Source organism: Panthera tigris, chromosome D1 (genome assembly GCF_018350195.1).
Source record: "Panthera tigris isolate Pti1 chromosome D1, P.tigris_Pti1_mat1.1, whole genome shotgun sequence".
In the NCBI taxonomy this organism is placed as follows: Eukaryota; Metazoa; Chordata; class Mammalia; order Carnivora; family Felidae; genus Panthera; species Panthera tigris.
This window is the reverse complement of record NC_056669.1, coordinates 94,745,486-94,761,239: the sequence shown is the minus strand read 5'-3', so window position 1 is coordinate 94,761,239 and position 15,754 is coordinate 94,745,486.

The window sequence follows — 15,754 nt, the reverse complement described above, 5'->3', positions numbered from 1 at the left end:
AGCCAGCCCACCCGGCAAGGCAGAGCCCCTGAGTCTGGCTTGCAGAAGCAGAGGGGCCAGACGGAGTGTGTTCTGACAGCCAGCAGGACTTAACATCTGGAATGTTATAAGTCAATAGCTTTGCTCGGAGAGTGGGAGGGATAGAGGACAACGGGAGGGAGGGTTGTTGAGCCCCGGAGGACAGAGCTCAGCTTGGCGGGGAACAAAGGTGCTGGCCAATGCCATCTCCCTCACCCATCCCCCAGCCAAAATCCCAAAGGGAACCAGTTCCCATCACATAACTTGCTTGCACTGTGCAAACACCCAATGCTGTGCTTCTGTGCATCCATCCCTCTGATGGGTCTGCCTGCCTCCCTCCCGGTGCTGCAGGGCCCTTTCCACAGGGGACCACCCATGGCAAAGCAAGCTAAGCCTGCCCCTCCTACCCCTGTGCACCTTGCGGATCCACCCCGGCTAATACACCAGATCCCATAGAAGCAGCACCACAAGCCTAGCAATATGCAAGTAGCCCAGACAGGGGCCACACCACTCCACAGTGAGTCCTGCCTCTGGGAGAGGGGAAGATAAGGTACACACCAGTCTGACTGTGGACCCAGCAGTGGGCTGGGGGCAGACATCAGGTGTCACTGCAGCCCTGCTCACCAACACAAGTTACTCCAGATAGCACAGGGGAAGTGCCCTGCAGTTCTGCACCACTCCAGGGACTATCTGAAATGATGAAATGGAAGAATTCTCCTCAGAAGAAACTCCAGGAAGTGGCAACAGCTAACGAATTGATCAAAAACGATTTAACCAATATAATGGAACATGAATTTAAAATAATAGTCATAAAATTAATCACTGGGCTTGAAAAAAGTATAGAGGACAGCAGAGACTATTGCTACAGAGATCAAGGGACTAAGAAACAGTCATGAGGAGCTAAAAAATGCTATAAATGAGGTGCAAAATAAAATGGAGGCGACCACAGCTCGGATTGAAGAGGCAGAGGAGAAAATCGGTGAATTAGAAGATAAAATTATGGAAAAAGAGGAAGCTGAGAAAAAGAAAGATAAAAAAATCCAGGATTATGAGGGGAGAATTAGAGAACTAAGTGATACAATGAAATGCAACAATATCTGTATAATAAGAATTCCAGAAGAGGAAGAGAGAGAGAAAGGGGCTGAAGGTGTACTTGAACAAATCATAGCTGAGAACTTCCCTGATCTGGGGAAGGCAGAAGGCACTGAAATCCAAGAGGCACAGAGAATTCCCTTCAGACGTAACTTGAATCGATCTTCTGCACAACATATCATAGTGAAACTGGCAAAATACAAGGATAAAGAGAAAATTCTGAAAGCAGCTATGAATAAACAGGCCCTAACATACAAAGGTAGACACTTAACAGTAGCAGCAGACCTATCTATTGTAACTTGGCAGGCCAGAAAGGAATGGCAGGAAGTCTTCAATGTGATAAACAGAAAAAATATGCAGCCAAGAATCCTTTATCCAGCACGTCTGTCATTCAGAAAAGAAGGAGAGATAAAGGTCTTCCTAAACAAACAAAAACTGAAGGTAGTTATCACCACTAAACCAGCCCTACAAGAGATCCTAAGGGGGATTTTGTGAGTGCAATGTTACAAAGACCACAAAGTACCAGAGACATACTACAAGCATGAAACCTACAGGCATCACAATGACTCTAAACCCATATCTTTCTATAATAACACTGACTGTAAATGGACTAAACGTGCCAACCAAAAGACATAGGGTATCAGAATGGATAAAAAAACAAGACCCAGCGATTTGCTGTCTACAAGAGACTCATTTTAGACCTGAGGACACCTTCAGATGGAAAGTGAGGGAATGGAGAACTATCTGTCATGCTGCTGGAAGTCAAAAGAAAGCTGGAGTAGCCATTCTTATATCAGACAAACTAGACTTTAAATTAAAGGCTGTAACAAGAGATGAAGAAGGGCATTATATAATAATTACAGGGTCTATCCATCAGGAAGAGCTAACAATTATAAATGTCTATGTGCTGAATATGGGAGCCCCCAAATATATAAAACAATTAATCACAAACATAAGCCACTTTATTGATAAGAATGTGGTAATTGCAGGGGACTTTAATACCCCACTTACAACAATAGATAGATCATCTAGACAAAGGATCAATAAAGAAACAAGGGCCCTGAATGATATATTGGATCAGATGGACTTGACAGATATATTTAGAACTCTGCATCCCAAAGCAACAGAATGTACTTTCTTCTTGAGTACACATGGAACATTCTCCAAGATAGATCACATACTGGGTCACAAAACAGCCTTTCATAAGTATACAAGAATTGAGATCATACCATGCATACTTTGAGACCACAATGCTATGAAGCTTGAAATCAACCACAGGAAAAAGTCTGGAAAGCCTCCAAAAGGATGGAGGTTAAAGAACACCCTACTAAAGAATGAATGGGTCAACCAGGCAATTAGAGAAGAAATTAAAAAATATATGGAAACAAACGAAAATGAAAATACAATAATCCAAACGCTTTGGGATGCAGCGAAGGCAGTCCCGAGAGGAAAATACATTACAATCCAGGCCTATCTCAAGAAACAAGAAAAATCCCAAATACAAAATCTAACAGCACATCTAAAGGAAATAGAAGCAGAGCAGCAAAGACACCCCAGATCCAGCGGAAGAAGAGAAATAATAAAGATCAGAGCAGAAATAAACAATATAGAATCTACAAAAACTGTAGAGCAGATCAATGAAACCAAGAGTTGGTTTTTTGAAAAAATAAACAAAATTGATAAATCTCTAGCCAGGCTTCTCAAAAAGAAAAGGGAGATGATCCAAATAGATAAAGATCATGAATGAAAATGGAATTATTACAACCAATCCCTCAGAAATACAAGCAATTATCAGGGAATACTATGAAAAATGATCTGCCAACAAACTGGACAACCTAGAAGAAATGGACAAATTCTCAGCACCCACACACTTCCAAACTCAAACAGGAAGAAATAGAAAATTTGAACAGACCCATAACCTGTGAAGAAATTGAATCACTTATCAAAAATCTCCCAACAAACAGGAGTCCAGGATCAGGCGGCTTTCCTGGGGAATTCTACCAGAAATTTAAAATAGAGATAGTACCCATCCTTCTCAAGCTGTTCCAAAAAAACAGAAAAAGAAGGAAAACTTCCAGACTCATTCTATGAAGCCAGCATTACTTTGATTCCTAAACCAGACAGAGACCCAACAAAAAAGAGAACGACAGGCCAATATCCCTGATGAATATGGATGCAAAAATTCTCATCGAGATACTAACAAATTGAATTCAACAGCATATAAAAAGAATTATTCACCAAGACCAAGTAGGATTCACTCCTGGGCTACAGGGCTGGTTCAACATTCACAAATCAATCAATGTGATACATCACATTAACAAAAGAAAAGATAAGAACCATATGATCCTGTCAATCGATGCAGAAAAAGCCTTTGACAAAATTCAGCATCCTTTCTTAATGATAACCCTCAAGAAAGTCGGGATAGACGGAACATACTTAAATATCATAAAAGCCACTTATGAAAAGCCCACAGCTAATATCATCCTCAATGGGGAAAAACTGAGAGCTTTCTCCCTGAGATGAAGAACAAGACAGGGATGTCCACTCTCACCGCTGTTGTTTAACATAGCGTTGGAAGTTCTAGCATCAGCTATCAGACAACAAAAGGAAATCAAAGGCATCCAAATTGGCAAAGATGAAGTCTGGCTTTCACTTTGTACAGATGGCATGATACTATACATGGAAAACCCGATGGACTCCACCAAAAGTCTGCTAGAACTGATATATGAATTCAGCAAAGTCACAGAATACAAAATTAATGTACAGAAATCAGCTGCATTCTTATACACTAATAATGAAGCAACAGAAAGACAAATAAAGAAACTGATCTCATTCACAATTGCACCAAGAAGCATAAAATACCTAGGAATAAACCCAACCAAAGGTGTAAAAGATCTGTATGCTGAAAACTATAGAAAGCTTATGAAGGAACTTGAAGAAGACACAAAGAAATGGAAAAACATTCCGTGCTCATGGATTGGAAGAATAAATATTGTTAAAATGTCAATACTACCCAAAGCAGTCTGTACATGCAATGCAATCCCAATCAAAATTGCACCAGCATTCTTCTCGAAGCTAGAACAAGCAATCCTAAAATTCATATGGAACCACAAAAGGTCCCGAATAGCCAAAGTAATTTTAAAGAAGAAGACCAAAGCAGGAGGCATCACAATCCCAGAGTTTAGCCTCTACTACAAAACTGTAATCATCAAGACAGCATGGTATTGACACAAAAACAGACATAAAGACCAATGAAATAGGATGGAATAGAATAGAAACCCCAGAACTAGACCCACAAAAGTATGGCCAACTAATCTTTGACCAAGCAGGAAAGAATATCCAATGGAAAAAAGACAGTCTCTTTAACAAATGGTGCTGGGAGAACTGGACAGCAACATACAGAAGAAGGAAACTAGACCACTTTGTTACACCATTCACAAAAATAAACTCAGGATGGATGAAGGACCTGAATGTGAGACAGGAAACCATCAAAACCCTAGAGGAGAAAGCAGGAACAAACCTCTCTGACCTCAGCCACAGCAATTTCTTACTTGACACATCCCCAAAGCCAAGGGAATTAAAAGCAAAAATGAACTATTGGTACCTCATGAAGAGAAAAAGCTTCTGCACTGCAAAGGAAACAATCAACAAAACTAAAAGTCAACTGACGGAATGGGAAAAGATATTTTCAAATGACATATCGGACAAAGGGCTAGTATCCAAAATCTATAAAGAGCTCACCAAACTCCATACCCGAAAAACAAATAATCCAGTGAAGAAATGGGCAGAAAACATGAATAGACACTTTTCTAAAGAACACATCCAGATGGCCAACAGGCACATGAAAAGATGCTGAACATCGCTCCTCATCAGGGAAATACAATTCAAAACCACACTCAGATATCACCTCCTGCCAGTCAGAGTGGCTAAAATGAACAAATCAGGAGACTATAGATGCTGACGAGGGTATGGAGAAGCGGGAACCCTCTTGCACTGTTGGTGGGAATGCAAACTGGTGCAGCCACTCTGGAAAACAGTGTGGAGGTTCCTCAAAAAATTAAAAACAGATCTACCCTATGACCCAGCAATAGCACTGCTGGGAATTTACCCAAAGGGTACAGGAGGACTGATGCATAGGGGCACTTGTACCCCAATGTTTATAGCAGCACTTTCAACAATAGCCAAATTATGGAAAGAGCCTAAATGTCCATCTACTAATGAATGGATAAAGAAGTTGTGGTTTATATACACAATGGAATACTACGTGGCAATGAGAAAGAATGAAATATGGCCTTTTGTAGCAACGTGGATGGAACTGGAGAGTGTTATGCTAAGTGAAATAAGTCGTACAGAGAAAGACAGATGCCATATGTTTTCACTCTTATATGGATCCTGAGAAACTTAACAGAAGACCATGGGGAAGGGGAAGAGAAAAAAAAAAAAAAAGGTTAGAGAGGGAGGGAGCCAAAGCATAAGAGACTCTTAAAAAGTGAGAATAAACTGAGGGTTGATGGGGGTGGGTGATGGGTACTGAGGAGGGCACCTGTTGGGATGAGTACTGGGTGTTGTATGGAAACCAATTTGACAATAAATTTCATAGTTAAAAAAAACAAGCTGTTCTTTTTAAAAATTTATTTATTTATTTATTTATTTATTTATTTATTTATTTATTTATTTATAGACTGTGTGTGTGAGCGAGCGGGGGAGGGGCAGAGAAAGATTGAAAAGGGAAAATCCTAAACAGGCTCTACACTGTCATCACAGAGCTTGACCCTGTCACCGTGACCCTGGGATCATGACCTGAGCTGAAATCAAGACCTGAGCTGAAATCAAGATTCAGATGCTTAACTTACTGAGCCACCCAGACTCTGCAAGGACCTGTTCTATCCACTGAGCTCAATGTTTCTGAACCTTTTTGTCATTATCACCTGCTTAACGAATCCTTTTTAGGTCTTTTCTTTCCTAATTGTCTCACTTCCTAAGAGATTTTATTTCCACAGAAATGTGTATCTGTTTATATCTTGTATGTCTTTCTGAACTTTCTACATAAAAAGGGTAACATGTTTTTGCCTCCTTCCAAGAAAAAAGTTTTACTCTATCGTCTAGGCTATCTGCCCCTTGCTGCCTTCCCTCATCCACAGCAGAGGCCCGGCATAGAGTTCTATGATTAATTTTATGCACTGCATCATTATCAGTGGTTTATTTCTGTCTCCTTTTAATATTTTGCTAATCCTTGAAGGGCAGGAGCTCTGTGTGTTTCAGCCTCACATCCCAGAACGAAGCACAGAGTAGGCTCAGTTAATGACTTAAAAAATTTTTTTTTAACATTTATTTATTTTTGAGAGACAGAGAGAGTGAACGGGAGAGGGGCAGAGAAAGAAGGAACCACGGGATCTGAAGCAGGCTCCAGGCTCCGAGCTGTCAGCACAGAGCCTGACGCAGGGCTCGAACTCTCGAACTGTGAGATCATGACCTGAGCTGAAGTCAGATGCTTAACCAACTGGGCCACCCAGGCACCCCTCACTTGATGATTGAACAGTACTATTCACTTTTCTTCAACAGCCTGCAGTGGGTGTGTCCTGCAGGCATGGATCTAAGCTGCTGGAGCAGATCTGGCTTTGTTAATGGCAGGTGAGTGCTGTTCACTCTGCTCCAACCATAAGCATCAGCATCAGTCGATTGCTTCTTCCTGCATCATCTGGGGACAGCAGTGACAAGGGTACGCAGGCACTAGAGTCTGCAGCAGGTTTCCTGGCAACAGAGGTGAGGTCAGCATCTCTTGGAACACAATAGCTTTTAAATATCACGGAGTGCCTGGAGAATGCACTCACGGAAGGTTCCTATCTGGAGGAGATGAACGAAATCATACCTGTCTCTCCCCATGGCTTTCCACAGTTGTAGTGAGAAGAAGGAAGAGGCCAAGGGTTGGAATGAAGAAATAAATTCCTTCTTTCATCTTTGGATGTTCTATCTCTAGGCAGCCCTCAACCTAGGGTTTTGTTTTATTATTAGCAGGACATTTGCAGGTTCTCCCTGAAGCAGAAACAGCTCCAGGTTTTTCTGCTGTGGTTCCAGTCTTGATGTGGATGTGTTCTTACCATGTGATGTCTGCTCTTTCCCCTCCAGTTTCACTCCCCCCTCCCTTCTCCATCCTGCACTTTGCCTGGGCAGGCAGACCTGTGTGGACCACATCAATAGTTCCCCTCACCATTTGACTTTCAGCTGGATTTTGCTGATGGGGAGCCCTGACCAGAAATCAAAGGAGGGGAGGCGGGAGGTTGCCTTTGCTGAGGACCTTTTCGCTGGGTCACTATGGGCTGACTACATCCTTTGGCTGGGCCGCAACTCCTTTCAAAGTGTCCGTCTTGCTGCAACTCTCTTTTTTTGGGCCCAGGTAACTACTTCCTTTCTTGTCCCTTTAGGCCTGCAGGTGTTTATTAATCATGTTTTCTGCCTGTTGTATTTATTATGATTTGACAACTTGGGACCTTGTGGATCTGAGGAGAGGGTGGGACTGCCCTTCTTAGAATTAGCTAATTCTTAGAGATCATAAAAGACTTGCATGGGCCATGCCTTTTCTGTGTCCTTACCCCCAGCACCTTCTTGTGTAAGACTCCTGTAGTCAGAGACACTGTCCGTCTGCCCCAAATATCCCAGGACCAGGTACCAGGCAACTAGGACCTACTTCTACAGTGCACAGCTCACCAAAATTATTTAAACTGTCCAATCCTAAACTTGCTGAGCCTGCTTGCACTGCCTCACCTGTTCCTTCCTGAAGAAACAGAGATAAAGGCTCTTGCCCATGCTTTCCTCCTGCCCTCTCTGTGTCCTGACTGATGCTGGTGCTGCCCATGTGGCTCCCCCATGAGCTGGCATACCCCTTCCTCTCGGGAACTGCGAATCACAGATTAGCTTTTCGGTGGTAGTCATTGGGTCTGTTGGTCTCCCCACAACTGTATACAAACAAAATCCTGGGTACATTTTAAAATGGGGTGGCCTCTTTAGTTTCTCTACACCCTTTGTACATTGTCCCTTTAGTAAACCCTCCTTCAGTTATCTTATTTGATGTGCTGTCTCTCTTCTGCTGTGACCCTGACTGAGACACTGTGCATGTTTACTGGACTCTGAGAGTCAGGGAAAGGCAGAGGGAAGAGATCCAGGTCCACACAGCCAGAGACTTATGTTTTGATATACTTGGACTTGATCCACTGTCCTTTTATTGACCCTGGCAAATACTTAGTGCCTAGCACAATGCATGACACCCAATATGGTGCTTGTTGTAGACTGGAATTAATGTCTTCCTTTTGATGCCCCACTCTGTCCCATACTGTACTGAAATATATCATGCATAACCCAGTACAAGTCAAATCGGTCATCATATTTTAGTGCTGGAAGGAATTTTGGAGATAATTCAACTCTTCCTTATTTCCCTAGTTAATAAATAAATAAATAAATAAATAAATAAATAAATAAATAAATAAAAAGACACAGAAGGAAAAGGGCCTCAGTTTCGAGGTAGAGTCGGGACCAGAGCTCCAGTCTCCTGATCAGTATTTTTTACACTGTTCAGGGATAGAGATTGCAGTAATACTCCCCAAATTTTGTGCAGATAGACTGGTGCTAGGCCCTGTGTGAAGCAGGTCTTTATATTAACTCATTCAATCCTCACCCAACTTTTTAAAATTCCTGTTGGTATTAGCCTTGTCTTACATATGAAGCATAGAGAGGCTAATAAGTAACTTATTCAAGGTCATCCAGCTGGTAAATGGCAGACTAGGTTCCAAATCAGGCAGTCTGGCTACAGAGCCTTTGTTTTGGCCCCGGTGCTCTATACATTTACATTTATATCCTTTTAATTTGGCCTGTCTCTCTCTGTCATGTAAGGGCTGGACACACCAGTGTCCTTTTTTTATGCATAGGGGACTTACCGTATTCCCTGATAGACACCAGGTGGTCAGCCATTACTGACCAGTTGCTTGCACAAAAATCCTCTGAGCTTCTCTGTTGAACTCTTGGATTCAGTCAGCAATTGTTTGGTGGCTCTTGTTTGTTTTTCTGTATTATCCACTGGCCCCAAGTAACCTTCACTGACTGAACTGAGGAAGTCTCCCTGGAGCAGAGAAATCCAGCCAGCTGATTTCAGCATACACTTTCCCTGGGGCCCGAGGTCTGCCTTGGAGCCAAACATGGGCATGACTAGAAGGGGTGTTTTCCTCTTGTCAAAAAGGGAGACTGGCATTTTTACATGCCTTGTATTACAAAATTTGTTGCAATAAGGCAATTTAATTAGCACAGCAGTTTGAGGTTTTAATAGTTACTGTATTTAAGCTATTTCTCTGGCACCCCTGCTGTTTTATGAGGCTATAATTTGGCTCCCAAATGGAGAAACAACAAGGCCAAATAAAGCAAAAAGATGGCAGTGTTATTCTGGAGGTTAAGCTCCTGCTCAGCCCAAAGCAAGGTACCAGTGAAGCAGGGCAACCATCTCTGCTGGCTTCCTCCAAGGACACTCTAATTGTTCGGTGTGTTTCATTGGGTCATTTGCTAAGAATTACATTGCACAACTATTGCATCCAAAGCTCAGAGAGGTTAAGGGACTTGCAAGGACTTGAATTTAGGTTGGTTTGTTTCTGTATAACCTAACAGGCAAAAGTGTCAGCGGTGATGCAATTGTGAGAACTATAGTATCCATGTAGAAAAAGATGGTGCCCAGTTTTCACAGAGCAGAAGATGTGGGAACCATGTGGTATCCACACAGGAAGGATGGGACCCAGTTTTTTTTGTTTTTTGTTTTGTTTTTTGTTTTTGATGTAAAGGATGTGGAACCATACACTGTCTGTACAGGAAGAAGTAGAGAGTGTGGAACCATATGATGCCCATGCAGGAAAGGGTATAGACCAGTTTTCCTGGTACAGAGGATGTGAAAACCATGTGTTATTTATGTGGAAAGAGTGGAGTCCAGTTTTTTCTGGTGTAGAAGATGTGGGACCATAGTGTCTGTATGGGAATGGATAGGGTCCAGTTTTCCTGGAGCAGAGGATGTGGTGTCTGTGCAAAATGAGTGGGAACAGTTTTCTTGGAGCAAATGGTGTCTGTTTTAATAAACTTGGAATTAAGAATTGAGTGTTGGCATGAGGGTTTCACCAAGAAGAGACTGGATAAGGTGGGCCCTCAAAACCTGGAAGTTTATGGTATCATATAGGTAACATTGTATTTAGATTGGATGCGGTGTTTGTGGTTAAGATCAGAATCAGGGAAAAAGCATAATAGTAGTCATCTTTTGAGCTCCCAAGAAGGGCTAGGCCCTGTGCTAAGTGTTTGGATATTCATATAATCCTTGCATTAACCCTTGAGATAGGTGCCATTATTTAGCCTATTTTAAAGATAAAACTGAGGTTGATTAATCCACTGAAATGCTAAGCACCTGCTGGGCAGTCAGGACACAGTAGTTAACAATACAAAGAGGTTACTTTCAAATAGTCACAGGGCAGATAAATGGTGGGGGGTGGGGGATGTAGACTTAAGTACTTTTTTGTCTAATTCTAATGTCTATGTTAATTAGAACTGTTATTTAGTAGCAGTGTGATTTCAGAACAGGAATCTAACCTTACTGTTCATCAATTCCCTTACCTATAAACTGGGGGTAATAATACCCAATTTATAATAGTGAAGTGAAGGTTGAAAGAAGATAAACTATCTGCCAAGTAATGGATGATAAAGGAATTTTGGTTCCCTCTCTTCTCTGCCGGTTTGAGGTTCTGAATGATTTTGCTCCAGTATTCTAGATGATGATGGATTTGACAAAATGCAGCTTCCATGCCCCCAGCACTTTTCTGAGGTTCCACTTTATCCTTGTTTTCCAACCAAGACACCTCTACGAACTGTGTAGATTTCACTGAATCTGTGAAAAGGACATTGTTTCTATTGGTGGTTTGTGTTGTGGTAGACAGATTTCTAAAATAACCTCCAGTAATCCCCACCTCCTGGTATTCACTTTATTCTATGATACTCTTCCCTGACTGTAGGATTGATACAGTGACTTGTTTAACCAATAGTATATGGCAAAGGTGATGAGAACACTTCTGTGGTTGATTACAGAAGACTGGCTTTCATCTTGTTAGCAGAACCCTATTGCCTTTTGTCTTTCAGGCTTCCAGAAATCAAGCTGCCATGCTGGAGAAGTCCACATGGCAAGGAACTGAGGGTGACCTTTGGCCAATAGCTCTCAAGGAAGTGCATCCTACCAGCTGCTATGTGAATGATTTTGGAAGCGGGTCCTTCCCCAGTTGAACCTTGAGATTGCTATAGTTCATTGGGCACCTTAATTGCAGCGTATGAGACTCCAAAGTAGAAGTCTAGCTATGTTGTGTCTAGATACCTGACTCATGTGAACTGTGGAATGATAAATGTGTGTTGTCTTAGCTGCTGTTTAGGGGTAACGTTTTATGCAGCAAAAGGTAAAAAAAAATGCACTTTTAAAATAGGGGATAAGAGATATGGTTACATTAATTTCTGTTATATTTAAGTCTTTAGGCCTTGGCTGGCCATGCAAGAAAGTTGTTGTCTATTTGTTTCTTTTTAAAAAAAAATTTTTTTAACGTTTATTTTTATTTTTGAGACAGAGAGAGACAGAGCATAAACGGGGGAGGGTCAGAGAGAGAGGGAGACACAGAATCTGAAACAGGTTCCAGGCTCTGAGCTGTCAGCACAGAGACTGACGCGGGGCTCGAATTCACAGACCGTGAGATCATGACCTGAGCCGAAGTCAGACGCTTAACCAACTGAGCCATCCAGGTGCCCCTATTTGTTTCTTTTTTTTTTTTTTTAACTGGAATGTGCTTTCATTTTTTTTTTTTTGGAATGTGCTTTCAAAGAAACCATACAGTTTTGCTGCGAGCCTCAATTAAGATTCTGTATTCCATAATTTGACTTTCTGCTTTTCTCATCTCTGCTTTTCTTTGAGACAGGAGTGATAAGCCTCTGTGTGGATGATCAGTATAACTAAAAGATATGCAAGACAAATATATAACTTTAACTTATTAATACACATTAAGAAATTCAGGAAAATTCTTGATGTCCTTGATGGTCATGAGACCAGATTTTTCTTTTTCCTAGTGGCTAACCCACATCGTTATCAGATGGTCCATTCATCGATGCTCTGTCTTGACAAATATTTGCAGAATACTGAGCAAGGTAGTGGGTATACAGTAGTGAACTGAGCAGGTTGTATCCTAGCTCTCATGGAGCTTATATTAAAGTTTGCTTTGATAAGTTTGGGATCCAAGTACAAGTAATTGATAAACTCTTATGAATAGTCCTATAGATAGGGGATATCGAGGGAGTATTCTGCAATGAGAGTTGTTTTAACAGAGGGGCCACAATACTTGCTCCAGTATTCTAGAGGTCACCCTCTATATTGTACTTGCTGAACCTCTGTATCGTTTTCCTTTTTGTATGTGCTTATCTTCTGTGGAAACTTGTATTTCTTCTGATGTGCTGTTATTGTCAATGCCATAGCTTGAATTTATTTGAGAAATATTCATTGAATACATACTAAGATCCAACACTGTTCTTGGTAGAGGGGGATGTAGTAACAAACAAGACAGACATTATACTTCTTTATGGAATTTACATTACAGTGGGTTAAATAAGCTTTAACGTGGTAATTTTGGCCAATTTTGCACACAGACTTCTTATGTCAATAAGAGTCTGGGCAAGAAGGAGATGGTATACTTGGGTTATTTGAGAAAAGTTTGGTGAAGGGACTATTAACAAAAGTGTAGAAAGGTTTAGATCAGTTGTCCCCAACTGGGGGTGATTTTGTGCTCTGGGGGACATTTGGAAATGTCTGAATATACTTTTGGCTGTCATAGCTTGAGGATAGGGTGGTACTCCATCTACCGGGCAAAGGCTGAGCATACCGCTAAACATCCTATAATGCATGGGATAGCCTCCCACAACACTTATGTGCCCCAAATGTTAATAGTAACATTGACAACCTTGTAAATAGTAAAGTTGACAACTTTGATTTAGAAAAATAGGGATATTGCAATACACCGGGGCTACCAACTAGGAATTACTGATCACTCTTAGGATGGAAGGGACAAGTAAAGGTAGGGATTCCCAGAAGCTGGAGAGGCCTGGGTTATTTGGTAGGAGCTGTGGCCTTCAGTAAAGGGGTGGTGAATCTGGCAGAGAGAAAAAGCCAGGATAATGAAAACCTTGACCTGACTCTCCTGCTGCCCTCGATCTCTTGTTAATCAATTCATCAAGGGACCTTAGGGATAGAGTTTCTTCAGGTTGACCTGGCAGGAAATAGGGTTAGGTAGAGAAAGGAAGAATAAATTGGGGGCAGGGGAGTGAGTGGTAGAAATCTAGCAGAGCTCCACTCAGGTGCCTGAATTTAGAAAATGCTTCTGTTTAGGAAATTGCTGTGGCTGGTGTCAGAGGGGTTTTTTCCTGCTTTCTCCTCTAGGGTTTTGATGGTTTCCTGTCTCACATTCAGGTCCTTCATCCATCTTGAGTTATTTTTGTGAATGGTGTAACAAAGTGGTCTAGTTTCCTTCTTCTGCATGTTGTTGTCCAGTTCTCCCAGCACCATTTGTTAAAGAGACTGTCTTTTTTCCATTGGATATTCTTTAGAGAAGTGTCTGTTCATGTTTTCTGCCCATTTCTTCACTGGATTATTTGTTTTTCGGGTGTGGAGTTTGGTGAGTTCTTTATAGATTTTGGATACTAGCCCTTTATCTGATATGTCATTTGCAAATATCTTTTCCCATTCCATCGGTTGCCTTTTAGTTTTCCTGATTGTTTCCTTTGCAGTGCAGAAGATTTTTATCTTGATGAGGTCCCCATAGTTCATTTTTGCTTTTAATTCCCTTGCCTTCGGAGATGTGTCAAGTAAGAAATTGCTGCGGCTGAGGTCCTGCTTTCTCCTCTAGGGTTTTGATGGTTTCCTGTCTCACATTCAGGTCCTTCATCCATCCTGAGTTTATTTTTGTGAATGGTGTAAGAAAGTGCTCTAGTTTCATTCTTCTGCATGTTGCTGTCCAGTTCTCCCAGCACCATTTGTTAAAGAGACTGTCTTTTTTCCATTGGATATTCTCTCCTGCTTTGTCAAAGATTAGTTGGCCATACTTTTGTGGGTCTACTTCTGAGGTTTCTATTCTATTCTATTCCATTGGTCTCTGTGTCTGTTTTTGTGCCAATACCATGCTGTCTTGATGATTACAGCTTTGTAGTAGAGGCTAAAGTCTGGGATTGTGATGCCTCCTGCTTTGGTCTTCTTCTTCAAAATTACTTTGGCTATTCGGGGTCTTTTGTGGTTCCATGCAAATTCTAGGATTGCTTGTTCTAGCTTCGAGAAGAATGCTGGTGCAATTTTGATTGGGATTGCATTGCATGTGCAGACTGCTTTGGGTAGTATTGACATTTTAACAATATTTATTCTTCTAATCCATGAGCACGGAATGTTTTTCCATTTCTTTGTGTCTTCTTCAATTTCCTTCATAAGCTTTCTATAGTTTTCAGCATACAAATCTTTTACATTTTTGGTTGGGTTTATTCCTAGGTATTTTATGCTTCTTGGTGCAATTGTGAATGAGATCAGTTTCTTTATTTGTCTTTCTGTTGCTTCATTATTAGTGTATAAGAATGCAGCTGATTTCTGTACATTAATTTTGTATCCTGCGACTTTGCTTAGATGGAGAATGATAACCACCCCCATGAAGGCTTAATTTTATAATATATATCTCATAAACCACTTCTGTATATTTCTGAGTTCTTATTTCTAAATGCTGATGCTGGACTTTTAGATCATATCAAGTGTGGGTACAAGTGAGGGTTTGGGGTTTAGGATCTAGTTAGAAAGGTGGTTAAGTTATGAGAGAATGCAGCAAAGACAGAAAAAGCAGTGGGAAAGAGCTTGCTTCAGAATTTAGCTCACGGCTAGACCTAGTCGTTCCCCTTATTAAAAGGGTAAAGTGAGCTAGTTTAACTCTTGTTGACCTGGAGTAGGAGAGAGGTGGGGTTGTTTGGGGTTAAATGAAACCAGACTCAAAGGATAGACCTGGTATCACCTGAGTATAGATTTTGGGCAGAGAGGTAGATTTATTTTTTACCTTGAATGTTTGCTTTGAGATAATCTTTCCTATCTTTCTTCCAAGACTGGATTAGCTTCACTGGCTGGGGAGAATGATGCATGTCGCTTATCTCTTTGTTTTCTCATGGTGTGTGGTTTGTCACTTTTTTGCCTCTCCAGCTTCTAGCCCCCTCTTCCTATTAGTATCTCTGTCTCTCTTCTGGGGCATTCCCCATTGTGTTCATTAAAGGGTTAGTCCTGACCTTGCCTGTCCTCTTGTCTTTGGAAGCAAAGGAGGGAGGTCAGATTTTCCTCTGTGCATGTCTGGGGACAGCCAGGGGTGGGCATGTGCTCCAGGTGCCGTTGGATTTGGGGACATTGAGCCTGGAGTGAGGGACCTTTTGATGGAGGGAGATGGGAAGATCCAGTGTAGTGGCAGGAGTGTCCTGTGCACCAGCTTGTGACTGTCGTGTGACTCTTGCCAGTGAATTGTGCTGCCAACCTCTGTAGCATCCATGATTCCCACTTGATTTTCAGTTCTCGACCTCACAGCTTCCAACTGAC